Genomic DNA, 16174 nt, shown 5'->3' with positions numbered 1-16174 from the left:
GGCGTGGGTCACTCACCCTCCCTTCCTCCGCTTCCTCCTCGCGTCTCCGCACGGCTGCTATAACGTCCGCCATGTCAGTCTCCCACTCCTCCATGAGGAGCTGCATCTTGACCTGCAGCCGTTGGTAGAGCTGCGCGGTCCGGATCTCCACCCACGCCGCGGTCCCAGGCGCAGGGGCTACGGTGTCACGGGATGGCATCCACATGTTGCTGGCGGCTTTTCCCAGGAACAAGATGTCTGCAGAGTCCTGGCGTCCCTGCTTTTATAACTGCGTCTACATGCAGCCAGCCGCCATCGCGTCCCCCCTAGCTTCTTTCCGGCCCCTCCTCTCTCGGGGCGGGGCTTTGGCCTTCGCGCCTCTGCTACTCGAGAAGACGCTCGAGCGGGAACTTTTCGTGCCAAAGATGGCGGCTTCTGAAATTTTTCTGCCGGACACCTCCGGCGGTAACAAGGCGCACCTCTACCAGACGGCAGAGCGGTAAGATCCTGTTCGTGACGCCAAGTTGTCGCGGGCGGGGAGGAGGGTGTCAGCACTGCGCTCACCCCCCTGCTCGGGTCCGGCTGCGGCTGCTCAGTGGTGGCTCGAGTGGTGGGCCGGATCCCGGGGGTTCTCGAGCAGCGCTCCTCGCCCGTGAGTGAAAGGGGATTGGGTTTTGGGATATAGTCTATTGTCCGTGATGCCACCCACGGTTGTGGTGATTTGTTAGCACCACCGCTGCTCGGTGTGGGGACCCCGGGAGTGATGGTGTGAAGCAGCAAGTTGTTGTGTTGCCCCTCCGTGGGTAGGGGTTGGTGATCCTGGGGCCCAGTGATGAGGTGGGAGATGCAGCGCTTGGTGGGCGCAGGGACGCGGGGGCAGCGCTGTGCCTTGCGGCACTGTGGTACTCACTCAGCCTGAGACGATGACACAGTTCTCGGTAAAACACACGGCTGGAAAGACGGTTCCCACGGACGGCTGCACTTGCTTTCCCCAGTAGGTGACGGTGATTTTCCTTTTCCTGCACCTAGATACGGTTGTTGGTAGCGATGGATTCCCACCGGTTACCCCACTCCCCGTCCTGGATATAAGCCGGAGGAGCCCCACTTCTCTTGCCCGCAGGCGCTGGCCCTGAGAAACTGGTGCCCTGGCGGTGGCGGTGTTCCTCCTTAATGGTTGGACTGTTGCCTTCAATCGGGACTTGGTTGTTTGGAGACAGACGTCCCCTTCACTGACGGATTTGGCAAATTATGGCGACTCCAAGCCTTGCCGGGGTCCGAGAGGCCCCTGCCCTGGTGCTGACTGTTCTTTGTACACTGCTCCAGACCGCTGGGTCAGCACCCGTCCGCGGTCCTTCCAGGAACCTCCGAGCAATCACCCCTCCAGACAGTCACCGCCGTCTGCTGATCTTGCTGTCTCAGTCCGGGCACACAGCCGGACTCACTTCAGGCTTTTCAAACTCTTTCTTTTCTGTCACTTTTACTCCTTTACTCCAGTTTTCTCCTTTGCTCCTCTACCACTTCACTTCCTTCTACTTTCACTTCCTTAACTCAACTCATGTTTACTCCTTCACTTCCCTAACTGATCTGCCTGGTTCTTCCCGCCTCCAGAGCTGTGAACTCCTCGGTGGGCGGAGCCAACCGCCTGGCCCACCCCCTGGTGTGAACATCAGCCTCTGGAGGAAGGCAACAAGGATTTTTGGGTTAGCTGATGTGCCTAACTAGGGTGTAGGGTGTGGTGGTGTGATGACCTGTGACCCCTGGCTTGCCCAGGGCGTCACACAGGGAGCAGGAGCCGGCGTCTGACAGCCTGCGGTAAGCTGTAACCAAGGTAAACATCGGGTAACCAAGGTGGTTACCCGATATTTACCTTCGTTACCAGCCTCCGCAGCTCTCACGCTGCCAGTGCCGGCTCCTGCTCCCTGCACACGATAAGTTAGGCTATGTGCGCACGTTGCGTACTAGCCCAGCACCGTAAAAGGTGCGCTTCAGAGCGCAGCTGAAAAGCTCCGTTCTGAAGCGCATGGTGCCGGCGAGAACGTGCGCTCTGCCTGCAGCTCCTGCCATAGACAGAGCAGGGGCTGCCGGCAAATTGCAGGAAAGAAGTGACATGTCACTTCTTTTTACGCAGCGCTTCGGCAGTAGCCGAACCGCTGCGCTCTAAAACGCCACGTGCGCTCGGCCCCTGCACAATCTCCATAGACTGTGCAGGGGACGCAGGACGCATGCAGTTACGCTGCGCTACAAAGCGCAGCGTAACTGCATGAATTTACGCAATGTGCGCACATAGCCTTAAGCGGTGTGAGCTGGTAACTAAGGTAAACATCGGGTAACCATACCCGATGTTTACTTTAGTTACTAGTGTCCGCAGCTTCCAGACGCCAGCTCCGTGCAAGTGCAGCGTCGCTTGCAAGTCGCTGCTGGCTGGGGGCTGGTCACTGGTCGCTGGTGAGATCTGCCTGTTTGACAGCTCACCAGCGACCATGTAGTGATGCAGCTGGCTGGGGGCTGATCACTGGTCGCTGGTGAGATCTACCTGTTTGACAGCTCACCAGCGACCATGTAGCGATGCAGCAGCGATCCTGACCAGGTCAGATCGCTGGTCGGATTGCTGCTGCATCGCTAAAGTGTGAAGGTACCCTTAGTAATCACACTCATGTCTGCTGTGCTCAAACAACTTGTAATCCATTTGCAGTGAGATCAGATCAGGCTATCATCATGTGTCAGGGTATGTGCGCACATTGCATTCTGTGCAGTTCGAAAAAGAACGCACCCTCTACAACTGTAAACACTGCGTTGTCAAAAAAATGCAGCCAAAACGCATGCATTTTGCATGCGTTTTGCATGCGTTTTGCATGCATTTTGCATGCGTTTTGGATGCATTTTTTGCAGTGCGGTCCCACAGCAATTGAGCTCTGCTCCATGCCCGCTGACAACAGACACAAACAGAGTCGCGTGATGAGACTGAAGTCGGATGAACTTTATCCGACTTCATTGTCATAGCGCAGCTCTGTCTGTGTGTCCCGTCCTGATTAGTGGTCACCCGTGAAGGACTCACCGGTGACCGCAAATTCCCTGAGTGACTGAATTGAGCAGCGTGATCAGCGCTCCCATCACTCAGGTTACCCGCGGCCACAGCCGGGTAACCTGAGTGACGGCACCGCTGATCACTTTAGTCACTCGGGCGACTTGCTGTCACAGTTGGAGGATCCAGCGGTGGCCGCGGGTAACCTTACTGACGTCATCGCTGATCGTGCGGCTCACTTCAGTTGCTGCGTGGAGCTGACAGAGAGCGGTCGTGGTCTGTGGCCGCTCCTATCAGCTTCATGTATCAGAGCTGAGAGCGTCGTGGGACGTTGTGTGGATTACGCCGGACCTGGATCAGTGTTTGGGGATTAATAAAGTGATGAAAGAGGGTGTTTTTTTGTCTTTTATTCCAAATAAAGGATTTTTTTGGGTGTGTGTGTTTATTTTCTTTAACTTACAGGTTAATCATGGAAGGTATCTCGGGGAGACGCCTGCCATGATTAACCTAGGACTTAGTGGCAGCTATGGGCTGCCATTAACTCCTTATTACCCCGATTGACACCACACCAGGACAATTCAGGATGAGCCGGGTAGAGTCCCGGGACTGTCGCATCTAATGGATGCGGCAATTCCGGACGGCTGCTGGCTGATATTGTTAGGCTGGGGGGCTCCCCATAACGTGGAGATCCCCATCCTGAGAATACCAGCCTTCAGCCGTGTGGCTTTACCCTGGCTGGTATCAATGTTTGGGCGGACCGCACGCCGGTTTTTTTAATTATTTATTTATTTTACTGTACGATATAGACCCGCCCACTGGTGGCTATGATTGGTTGCAGTGAGACAGCTGTCACTCAGCGTGGGGACGTGTCTGACTGCAACCAATCATAGGCGCCGGTGGGTGAGGAAAGCAGGGAATACAAGATGGAATAATGATCGGCTGGCATTTTAAAAAGAGGAAAAGACGCCGGAGCTTTGTTACAGCCATGCAGCGCCGCGCTGATGATCGGGGATCAGTGAGTATGGGAGAGGGGGAGAGACCGACCGACAGACAGAGAGAGGGACAGACAGAGAGGGAGAGACCAATGGACAGAGAGAGAGACAGACAGACAGAGCAACCAACTAACAGAGAAAGAGACCGACAGACAGAGGGAGATTGACCGACATTGACAGACAGAGATTGACTGACATCGACAGAGAGAGACTGAAAAGACCCGCGTTTTGCTTGTCAAAAAAGCATGCGGAACGCAACAAAAATACAGTCCAGGTGCATTTTAGATGCGTTTTGACCCACATCATTGATTTCAATGGGTAGAGAACGCAGCTACAACGCACAAAAGAGGTGACATGCTGCTTTTTTTTCTGCAGCGATTTTTGGCATCCAAAACGCTGCGTTTAAAAATGCAGCGTGCGCATTGAATTTTCAGACTTCTCATAGACTTTGCTGGGGAAGCAGAATGCATGCAATTTGGCACTGAAACGCTGCAGTTCAAAATGCAGCGTTAATGCGGGAGAAAACGCAATGTGCACACATAGCCTCACACAAAAGTAACCTGACTGTTTTGCACTACTCCTGTGTGAAATCTAATGGGATCCTACTCTGATCTCACTGGAGAGAGATTACAAATTGAGCACAACAGATATGTGTGTTTACCAACACCTGTAAGCTCTCATCTTAGGACATTGTAGGAGTAAAGGCAGTACAGCAAAGGTGGCTTGTTAAGAAAGCCATGGAACCCATAGGGTGGAGGGGCGACATGACTAGAGGGAAGGGAAGGAGTGATGGGGTTAATGGAAACAGGAATGGTTTGTTTATAAGGCAGAATAAAAGGGATTGGTGGGTAGGAGGAGTTCCCTGGAGGAAGAGGTGGGACAGTTGAGGGGTGTAAGTAAAGGACTTTGACTTACCCCCTCTCTCTTGACTTCCGGATATGGAACGATCTGACTGGAGAGGTTCCTATAAGGTGTCAGGACGTCACCTTCTATTTCTCCATGGAGGAGTGGGAGTATTTAGAAGGACACAAAGATCTGTACAAGGACGTCATAAGGGAGGTTCCCCAGCCCCTCACATCACCAGACTTCCGGATATGGAACGATCCGGACGTGCGACAGGATGGCTGCTACCCGGGACCAGCGGATTCATCATGGCAGTGCACGGGCCCCTGGCAGCGCGGTCCCACGCCTTGGCTGTTGGGGGTTAACCCGTTGGCACTTTCCCCTCGCTCCCCTGTCAGCTGCGGGCGGCGTCCCCCCTCCCTCATATCTCAGGTACTTGCCGTGTGCGGGGGGAGCGAGGAGGAGATGTGAGAGCCCCTTCGGGGACCCTCCGCGGTAGGACGTGGGCAGGGCAGTACTCAGCTGCTGCTCCGGCCGCGGGAGGAATCTCCGTCCGGGCCGCGGCAGCCGGGAGGGGGGCGTGGCTTGTCTGCGGCCTATTTCCGGTCCGAGCCGCGGCCTGGATTGCTGGATGCGGCGGCTCCCGGACGGGGAGAGCGCCCGGCGGTGACAGAGGCCAGCTTTACCCCTCGCGGACGGTGGGGGGGGGAGGGCCGCGGAGCTGCAGCCAGTGGTGGGTCCGGCACCAGGGCAGGCGGGCCTGGGGCGACGGGTGCCCAGGAGGCGTCGGTGAGTGGGGGTGACGGCAGGGGCCCTGCGGTTTCTGCTTGGTCACCCAGATCAGGTTGCAGCTCCCGGCCGCGGCGGTCTCCCCCAGGAGGGGGAGGGCCCAGCGGACAGAGGCTTTCATGGGGCCCAGGAGGGCTGGATGCGGCGGCTCCTGGCCAGGAGAGCGCCCGGCGAGGACGGAGGCCAGCGTTACCCCCCTTCCCCCGTGGGTGGAGGGGGGGTGGCCGGGGGGCTGCAGCCAGCAAGGGGTCCGGCACCAGGGCAGGCGAGCCTGGTGCGACGGATGCCCGGGAGGCGTCGGTACGTGGGGGTGACGGCGGGGACCCTGCGGTCCCCGCCTGGTCACCCAGAGCAGGCGTGCAGCTCCCGGCAGCGGCGGTCTCCCCCAGGGGGGCGAGGACCCGGCGGACGGATGCCTTCTGGGCCCAGGTGGGCAGGAGGCTGGCGGCTCTGGATGGGAGTCTGCTGGCAGCGGGTCGGGCCACAGGTACCCCCTGTCCTTGCAGGCAGCAGGGGGGGGTCGGGCCAGAAGATGAGGCCCGCGGTGGCAGCCCGTGGGTCGGGACGGTTTCCGGGGTTGTCGCCGCGGGACAGAAGATGGAGCTTGGAGGATGGTGCCCACGCGGCGTACCAGGAGGACGGCCGTGGTGGTGGCAGCGCTTCGGCGGCGTCTGCATTACATGAGCCAGAGGCGGTCGGCTCCAGCGAGGAGGAGGAGGAGGAAGCAGCGACGGAAGAATCAGACGTCTGGATGGCGTGACTTTTATTCCAGGATACGCCGGGTCGCGGTCGGGTGAGACGGCCGTGGATTCGGCAGGGTTGGGGCGCAGTTGGTGGGGGGGGGCGGCTGCGGACACGGCAGCGCCGAGTGGGTTTGTGTTTTGACAAGGTATGGGGTTTACTGCAGTGGTGTATACGGTTGTGGAGAGTGCGCATGCACCGCCGGCGGCATGGACGGGATCGGTGGTTAGTAGGCGCAGGTGCGGCAGGCAGAGTGAGGGCGCATGAGGCGGCAGGGGAGCATTTTCGGGCAGAGGCGGCAAGGGCTGTGACAGAGTGAGTGGTGAGGAGCGAAGAGGGGGATGAGGTGGTGCATTGGGCTGACAGTGGTCAAGTGTGAGAGTTATGGGTGCTTCAAAGGCCCGTTGGGGGGGGGCTCACTTGCTGGAGGATGTGAGGGATAAGATTTGAATGGGGGAACGTGTAGCAATAGTTTCGCTGCTGCTCCCCCTGGAACAGTTTCACCTGGATTAGGTTAAGCCAAGTGATTCCAGGAAGGATAAGTAGAGGGAGGGGAGCGCCGGTGGAGGCTCACCCCTCGTACATTTGCAACGTGGCTGCGGGCATTTGCGTTTTTGGCAAGGGTATCGGGGGAAGGAATTGGGTAATTGGTTCGGCATGGTTCGGTTATATGGATCCATTTGGGGTGGCTTGTTTAGGTCATATGGCGGTTTAGTCTGGCTTCAGTACGCCGTGTAATTTCAGCAAGGGAAGGTGTTGCGTGCCAGTATGCGGTAGGAGCATACGGGCACATCCTTATGGCTGCAGTGGATGGCGGCTCCTAGTCAGCCCCCCCCCTTTTGGGGGGTAGTTGGCTGTTCGGGGCGTGGAACCCCGGCGACACGGTCGATGAGGGTTTTTTGGGGGGAATAGAATGATGGGTGGTGCAGATTTGGCGCGGACGGTTGTCTTAAGCATACGTGTTGGGTTGTGGTAAGGAACATAGTAATTCTGCGTCTTTCTATTTATATTGGTGGATCTTTGCCTCCTTATTGGAAGTTTGTGCTGGGCTAGGGGACACCTGGTGGTTGTCAGTGGAAAGAGGGGTCAGGACGTGGCTTTGGGCAGGATGGGTGGGCCATTCGGGGCCCTCCTTGTCATGATTGGGTTTCTCTGTTGGTGGGTAGTGCCGGAAATGAGCTGTATATAGATGTATATATTTCGGCTTGTTCAAAACGTATCTTATCTGGAGGAGTCATCGGTGTATGCCTGCTTGGCTCCAGAATTGTCGGCGGTTTATTATGTGACGTTGGACAGAGGGTGGGATTTGGTAAAGGCGGTGAGCCGTGGAGCATTGATGGCAAAGGTGGATTTGGAGGCGGCATTTAGGTTGTTACTGGTCCACCCTGCTAGCTAGCAGTTCTGGTGCTGCGGTGGGGAGGGGAGTTATTATTATGCTGATCGGTGGGGGCTAATGGGTTTTGTCCCATTTTATGTTCCGTTGGGGGCGGTTATTTCTTGGTGGAGTGGTTTGTGCGTGGTGTGTCCCAGCTTACACCTCTTATTCATTATAGGTTGATTCTCTTTACATCGGGTTGGCAGGTTGATGATTCGTTGAGGTTGTTTGTTTCATTGCAGATGGTGGTGGATACTCTTTTGGGCCTGTTGGCACAGGCGAAGACTGAGGGTCCAACGCCAGTGATACAGTTTGTGGGGGATAAAGTTTGATGTTATGGTCAGAGAGGTAGGATTCGTGGGTAATGGTGTGGTCCTATGGGCTGCGATAGAGGCAGTTAGGTCAGCTAAGACGGTGCGGTTTCAGGCGGTGCAGTCTTTGCAGGGGCGGTCGAACCACGGGTGCAGAGTTACGCCACTGGGGGGCGTGTCTGCTGGATGGCTGGCGATGGCTGCGCCAAGGGTGCAGCCATCGGATCATTTGTGTGTGGTCACGAAGGAGATCAATGACGATCTGATGGTGTAGGAGGTTTTTTCTTACGGCGATTTAGTGGCCGCGGATTGTGGCTGGGTAAGGTGGTGCCTGATGGAACGTAGCTGCGGTACTCGGATGCAGCGGGTCCAGTTGGTTTTCTGGTTGGGCATTGTGGGGTAGCGCTTCCAATCGGTGGTAGTAGTCGGGTTGGGGAGGTTGGCAGTTTTTCCAAGAGGAAGGTGTGCTGTCATTCTGACTATCAGTTGGTGGAGAATTCGATTAATAGTTGGTTTGCTAATCCTGGGGCCAAGGGTGGCGTACTTGCGACAGTTGGTTTCGCAATTGTATGCGTTTAAAAAAAAAAAAAAAAAAAATGGTATGCGTGGCGCAACCAGTACTGGGGTTCGCCAAGGGAATAGCAGCTGCTTTGTTTCCTTCCAGTTCTGCAGGTCTCGGGAGTTGAGGCCGCGTAACAGACGAGGTGGGCACGGTGTGTCCTGAGGGCTTGTGGAGTCTGGTGTGGCTGTGTTGGGGAGCGGCTCGGTGCCCAGTGACTGAGGTTATTTGGGGCTGATATCCAGAAGTGTGGGTGGCGCGGATAACGTTGTTTGGGACAATGTGTGAAGAAGGCCCGGTGGAGTATTTGGTGGGGGCGTTGGCAGTGGTGATTAACGGTTTTCAGGCTGCTAGGCCGGCGTCAGCAGTGGAGCAGAGGGTGGCGGCTGTGGCTGTCTTGTTGAGGATTAGATGTGGAGAGATGTTTTCGCAGGATCTTAGTGCGCGGCAGGCCTTGAAGGGTTTGGTCGTAAGGGTGTGAGGCAGCGGGATACAAGGGTCCGTCTCCGTTGTTTTGTGGCAGCGTTTGGTGAGTGGTTTGTGGTGGCTATGTTCATCTGAGCACGAGCAGGTTTTGTTTCCCTTGTCCAAAACGGTTTGTGTTAGCCTTTTGGGAGGCTTTGAGATTGTGGGGTTGGTCAGCCCATCTACGGTTAGGAGCGGAGGTTGGATGTTGGAGGATGTGTCCGAGGTGGTGCAGTGGGTTGAGCGCCGGCTTTGTCGCTCACCGAATCAGATTAGGCGGGTGGTGAAGGTTGGTGTTGTTATACGCGGTCCCGGGTGCGGAATTTATGTTGTGAGGACGCCCAGGATCATTATTGTGTCGCGTTTGTTAAGGTACCATTTTGTGGCAGCGCTGCAGACTGGATTGCAGGTGGCGGGGGTGGGCGCCCGGAATACTACGGGTCGTCTTCCTTCTGGATTGGGCTTCCACGGAGGCCCCTCGGTGGGCTCAGAAAAGGGGTGGTGAGAAGTATTGGGAGGTGGGAGTCCTCTTGTTTCGGTGTTACGTTGGCCTCAGTTGTTATCGGGTTAAGGCCAATGGGGGCGTTTGAGTCTTTTGGGAGTGGAATGGGTTGGCGTAACAGGTTGGTGTTATCTGTGGGTTTATAACCTCTGGGTTTTGTGGTGAGGGTGTGCCTCATTTGGATATTTGGGCATTCGTTGGTTCTCGGGGCCTCGACGGTCTGAGGCTCGCCCAAATTTTGCCAGTGGGGTCTGGACGGGTCGATGGTACTGGTCCAGTGAGTGGGAGGCAGCGATTAGGTATCTCGAGAAGTTATTTATGAATGTTTTAAAAAAAAAAAAAAAATTGTTGGTTTGTTGCATTGTGGAAGACATACCCGGGCTTAATCGTGGGGTAGTTTTTGATAGTGTGACCGGTTTGGAATGGCGTGTGGCTTGTGCGGTAGGCAGTATCAATCGAGCCTTTATTGGGGGGCGGCGCCTAAAGTTGGTGGCGCTGAACTGGTGGTTTTGGTGATGCGATGGGGGTGCATCTTAACGTTCTTGGTGCTGTTTGTGGACGCTGGGATTGCGTGGAGGTGTGGTACAAGCTTTTGGTGTGTGGCGGGTCCAGGCCACGTAAGGAGTCACGTGCCCTGTCCTGTGGCGGGGGGTAGGTCTGGTCCAGAGGCGGTTGAAGGCAATGGTAACTGGACAGAGAGACACCATCTTGGTATGGTGGCTCCAGGTTCCGGGATGTTGCAGGCACGGGGTTCTGCAAAGTTGGAGGGTTAATCCGTAGGTGATTAATACCTCATCTCTGGGTCGGTGTGTTGCGGCCAGGGATACTGGGGTGAGAAGTGGTTCCTGGACTGGGCCTACTCAGGGTTGTATATTTACTGTATTGGTTACTGTGTTACCTATTGTTATTTGTTGGGGTCGCCCGTTGGACGGCGCCCCCTTGTGTTAGTATGTAAATAATAGGTAATAAAGGCTGCTGTGGCCAATTTTAAACCAAGTCACATGCAGTTCGTGTATTATTTACAGATGGTATTGGTGGGTAACACACATACAGCACGACTGGAGAATCCTTCCTCAATGGTCAAGAAAGCCATGGAACCCATAGGGTGGAGGGGCGACATGACTAGAGGGAAGGGAAGGAGTGATGGGGTTAATGGAAACAGGAATGGTTTGTTTATAAGGCAGAATAAAAGGGATTGGTGGGTAGGAGGAGTTCCCTGGAGGAAGAGGTGGGACAGTTGAGGGGTGTAAGTAAAGGACTTTGACTTACCCCCTCTCTCTTGACTTCCGGATATGGAACGATCCCCGCCCACCCTCCCTTGTGTTTAATACCGAGGGGAATTTTGTCTGGGTTGTTTCTTTGTCACAGCAGCGGGGGGTAGGTCTGGTCCAGAGGCGGTTGAAGGCAATGGTAACTGGACAGAGAGACACCATCTTGGTATGGTGGCTCCAGGTTCCGGGATGTTGCAGGCACGGGGTTCTGCAAAGTTGGAGGGTTAATCCGTAGGTGATTAATACCTCATCTCTGGGTCGGTGTGTTGCGGCCAGGGATACTGGGGTGAGAAGTGGTTCCTGGACTGGGCCTACTCAGGGTTGTATATTTACTGTATTGGTTACTGTGTTACCTATTGTTATTTGTTGGGGTCGCCCGTTGGACGGCGCCCCCTTGTGTTAGTATGTAAATAATAGGTAATAAAGGCTGCTGTGGCCAATTTTAAACCAAGTCACATGCAGTTCGTGTATTATTTACAGATGGTATTGGTGGGTAACACACATACAGCACGACTGGAGAATCCTTCCTCAATGGTCATGAAAGGAGATATTAGGGATGAGCGAATGTATTTGCCACTATTCGGTATCCGATGGATAAGAAGCTATTCGCACCATTCGGTATCCGACAAATAAAACATCTGCTCCTATACTTTCATTTTAATTTCTGACTTCCTGGTGCCTGTTTTCCAGCCAATGAACACATTTGTTATTGCTTGCCCTCAAAGTAACGCAGCAGCCATCTTTGTTGCGGTGTTACTGTGATTGGCTTGGCCGCACTGCGGCACAGGGGCTATATAAGCCAGCAGCCATTTTATGAACACGCAGTCATAGGGAGCTGGCGGTATAGATAGACTGTACTGTGTGCGGGAGGGCGTTTGTAGATCCAACTAATAAATAGTCCTTCTAAAGGCTGAAGACAGTGTCCATTAGCTGCTAGCAGCTCCATAAATCGCCAGACCGCAAACCTATGAATGCATACCCAGCTATAGGGCCAGTGACAGTTCAGTGCATTTTGTTGCGTTCTGCATACTTTTTTGACAAACAGAACACAGGACTTTCGTTCTCTCTCTCTCTGTCTCTCTCTATCTCTGCCTGTCTGTCTCTCCCTCTTCCCCCCTCTGTCATACTCACCGATCACTGACCGATCACCGCCACGGCGCTGCATGGCTGTCACACTGCTTCGGTGGCGTGTCCTGTTTTTGAAAATGCCGGCTGCTCATTATTCCATCTTGTATTCACTGCTTCCCCCGCCCACCGGCACCTATGATTGGTTGCATTCAGACAAGCCACCACACTGAGTGACAGCTTTCTCACTGCAACCAATCACAGCCACAGGTGGGCGGGTCTATGTTGTGCAGTAAAATAAATAAATAAATAATTTTAAAAAAATGACGTGCAGTCCCTTCCAATTTTGATACCAGCAAAGGTGAAGGCTTATATTCTCAGGATGGGGAACCCCATCTTATGGGAAGCCCCCCAGCCTAAAAATATCAAACAGCCGCCATTAGATGCGACAGTCATCAGCGATGACGTCACTCAGGTTACCCTGATCAAGCGGCTCACTTCAGTCACTCAGGCAATTTGCGGTTACCAGTGAGTCCTTCACCTGTGGTCGCAAATCAGGCCGCGGCACACAGACTGAGCCGCGCGATGATAATAAAGTAGGGTGAATGCTCTATGGGGATATAGCAGAGCCGAGTGGGACCACACTGTCAAAAATGCATACAAAATGCTTTGAAAATGCATCCAAAATGCAGCGTTTTGGAAGCTTTTTGAAATGCACATGCAGTGCAAAGCATAAGGAAGGGAACGTGAATGAGCAGAGCTGCAGTGTAAAGCATGAGGAAGGGAATGTGAATAAGCAGAGCTGCAGTGTAAAGCATGGGGAAGGGAACGTGAATGAACAGAGATGCAGTGTAAAGCATGAGGAAGGAATTGTGAATGAGCAGAGCTGCAGTGTAAAGCATGAGGAAGGAATTGTGAATGAGCAGAGCTGCAGTGTAAAGCATGAGGAAGGAATTGTGAATGAGCAGAGCTGCAGTGTAAAGCATGAGGAAGGGAATGGGAACGAGCAGAGTTGCAGTGTAAAGCATGAGAAAGGGAACGTGAATGAGCAGAGCTGCAGTGTAAAGCATGAGGAAGGGAACGTGAATGAACAGAGCTGCAGTGTAAAGCATGAGGAAGGAAATATGAATGAGCAGAGCTGCAGTGTTTAAGCATGAGTAAGGGAACATGAATGAGCAGAGCTGCAGTGTAAAGCATGAGTAAGGGAACATGAATGAGCAGAGCTGCAGTGTAAAGCATGAGGAAGGGAATGTGAATGAGCAGAGCTGCAGTGTAAAGCATAAGGAAGGGAACGGTAATGAGCAGAGCTGCAGTGTAAAGCATGAGGAAGGGAATGTGAATGAGCAAAGCTGCAGTGTAAATCATGAGGAAGGGAACGTGAATGAGCAGAGCTGCAGTGTAAAGCATGAGGAAGGGAATGTGAATGAACAGAGATGCAGTGTAAAGCATGAGGAAGGAATTGTGAATGAGTAGAGCTGCAGTGTAAAGCATGAGGAAGGGAATGGGAACGAGCAGAGTTGCAGTGTAAAGCATGAGAAAGAGAACGTGAATGAGCAGACCTGCAGTGTAAAGCATGAGGAAGGGAATGTGAATAAGCAGAGCTGCAGTGTAAAGCATGAGGAAGGGAAAGTGAATGAACAGAGCTGCAGTGTAAAGCATGAGGAAGGAAATATGAATGAGCAGAGCTGCAGTGTTTAAGCATGAGTAAGGGAACATGAATGAGCAGAGCTGCAGTGTAAAGCATGAGGAAGGGAATGTGAATAAGCAGAGCTGCAGTGTAAAGCATGAGGAAGGGAAAGTGAATGAACAGAGCTGCAGTGTAAAGCATGAGGAAGGAAATATGAATGAGCAGAGCTGCAGTGTTTAAGCATGAGTAAGGGAACATGAATGAGCAGAGCTGCAGTGTAAAGCATGAGGAAGGGAATGTGAATGTGCAGAGCTGCAGTGTAAAGCATGAGGAAGGAAGCGTGAATGAGCAGAGCTGCAGTGTAAAGCATAAGGAAGGGAACGGGAATGAGCAGAGCTGCAGTGTAAAGTATGAGGAAGGGAACGTGAATGAGCAGAGCTGCAGTGTAAATCATGAGGAAGGGAACGTGAATGAGCAGAGCTGCAGTGTAAAGCATGAGGAAGGGAACGTGAATAAGCAGAGCTCCAGTGTAAAGCATGAGGAAGGAATTGTGAATGAGCAGAGCTGCAGTGTAAAGCATGAGGAAGGGAATGTGAATGAGCAGACCTGCAGTGTAAAGCATGAGGAAGGGAATGTGAATAGGCAGAGCTGCAGTGTAAGGCATGAGGAAGGGAACGTGAATGAATAGAGCTGCAGTGTAAAGCATGAGGAAGGAAATGTGAATGAACAGAGCTGCAGTGTTTAAGCATGAGTAAGGGAACATGAATGAGCAGAGCTGCAGTGTAAAGCATGAGGAAGGGAATGTGAATGAACAGAGCTGCAGTGTTTAAGCATGAGGAAGGGAACATGAATGAGCAGAGCTGCAGTGTAAAGCATGAGGAAGGGAATGTGAATGAGCAGGGCTGCAGTGTAAAGCATGAGGAAGGGAATGTGAATGAGCAGAGCTGCAGTGTAAAGCATAAGGAAGGGAACGGGAATGAGCAGAGCTGCAGTGTAAAGCATGATGAAGGGAATGTGAATGAGCAGAGCTGCAGTGTAAAGCATGAGGAAGGAAGCGTGAATGAACAGAGCTGCAGTATAAAGCAAGCATAAGGAAGGGAACGTAAATGAGCAGAGCTGCAGTGTAAAGCATGAGGAAGGGAAAGTGAATGAACAGAGCTGCAGTGTAAAGCATGAGGAAGGAAATATGAATGAGCAGAGCTGCAGTGTTTAAGCATGAGTAAGGGAACATGAATGAGCAGAGCTGCAGTGTAAAGCATGAGGAAGGGAATGTGAATGTGCAGAGCTGCAGTGTAAAGCATGAGGAAGGAAGCGTGAATGAGCAGAGCTGCAGTGTAAAGCATAAGGAAGGGAACGGGAATGAGCAGAGCTGCAGTGTAAAGTATGAGGAAGGGAACGTGAATGAGCAGAGCTGCAGTGTAAATCATGAGGAAGGGAACGTGAATGAGCAGAGCTGCAGTGTAAAGCATGAGGAAGGAATTGTGAATGAGCAGAGCTGCAGTGTAAAGCATGAGGAAGGAATTGTGAATGAGCAGAGCTGCAGTGTAAAGCATGAGGAAGGGAATGGGAACGAGCAGAGTTGCAGTGTAAAGCATGAGAAAGGGAACGTGAATGAGCAGAGCTGCAGTGTAAAGCATGAGGAAGGGAACGTGAATGAACAGAGCTGCAGTGTAAAGCATGAGGAAGGAAATATGAATGAGCAGAGCTGCAGTGTTTAAGCATGAGTAAGGGAACATGAATGAGCAGAGCTGCAGTGTAAAGCATGAGTAAGGGAACATGAATGAGCAGAGCTGCAGTGTAAAGCATGAGGAAGGGAATGTGAATGAGCAGAGCTGCAGTGTAAAGCATAAGGAAGGGAACGGTAATGAGCAGAGCTGCAGTGTAAAGCATGAGGAAGGGAATGTGAATGAGCAAAGCTGCAGTGTAAATCATGAGGAAGGGAACGTGAATGAGCAGAGCTGCAGTGTAAAGCATGAGGAAGGGAATGTGAATGAACAGAGATGCAGTGTAAAGCATGAGGAAGGAATTGTGAATGAGTAGAGCTGCAGTGTAAAGCATGAGGAAGGGAATGGGAACGAGCAGAGTTGCAGTGTAAAGCATGAGAAAGAGAACGTGAATGAGCAGAGCTGCAGTGTAAAGCATGAGGAAGGGAATGTGAATAAGCAGAGCTGCAGTGTAAAGCATGAGGAAGGGAAAGTGAATGAACAGAGCTGCAGTGTAAAGCATGAGGAAGGAAATATGAATGAGCAGAGCTGCAGTGTTTAAGCATGAGTAAGGGAACATGAATGAGCAGAGCTGCAGTGTAAAGCATGAGGAAGGGAATGTGAATAAGCAGAGCTGCAGTGTAAAGCATGAGGAAGGGAAAGTGAATGAACAGAGCTGCAGTGTAAAGCATGAGGAAGGAAATATGAATGAGCAGAGCTGCAGTGTTTAAGCATGAGTAAGGGAACATGAATGAGCAGAGCTGCAGTGTAAAGCATGAGGAAGGGAATGTGAATGTGCAGAGCTGCAGTGTAAAGCATGAGGAAGGAAGCGTGAATGAGCAGAGCTGCAGTGTAAAGCATAAGGAAGGGAACGGGAATGAGCAGAGCTGCAGTGTAAAGTATGAGGAAGGGAACGTGAATGAGCAGAGC

Source organism: Anomaloglossus baeobatrachus, chromosome 2, assembly GCF_048569485.1.
Source record: "Anomaloglossus baeobatrachus isolate aAnoBae1 chromosome 2, aAnoBae1.hap1, whole genome shotgun sequence".
Lineage (NCBI taxonomy): Eukaryota > Metazoa > Chordata > Amphibia > Anura > Aromobatidae > Anomaloglossus > Anomaloglossus baeobatrachus.
The sequence above is the reverse complement of the archived record's forward strand: the minus strand, read 5'-3'. Positions refer to the sequence as shown.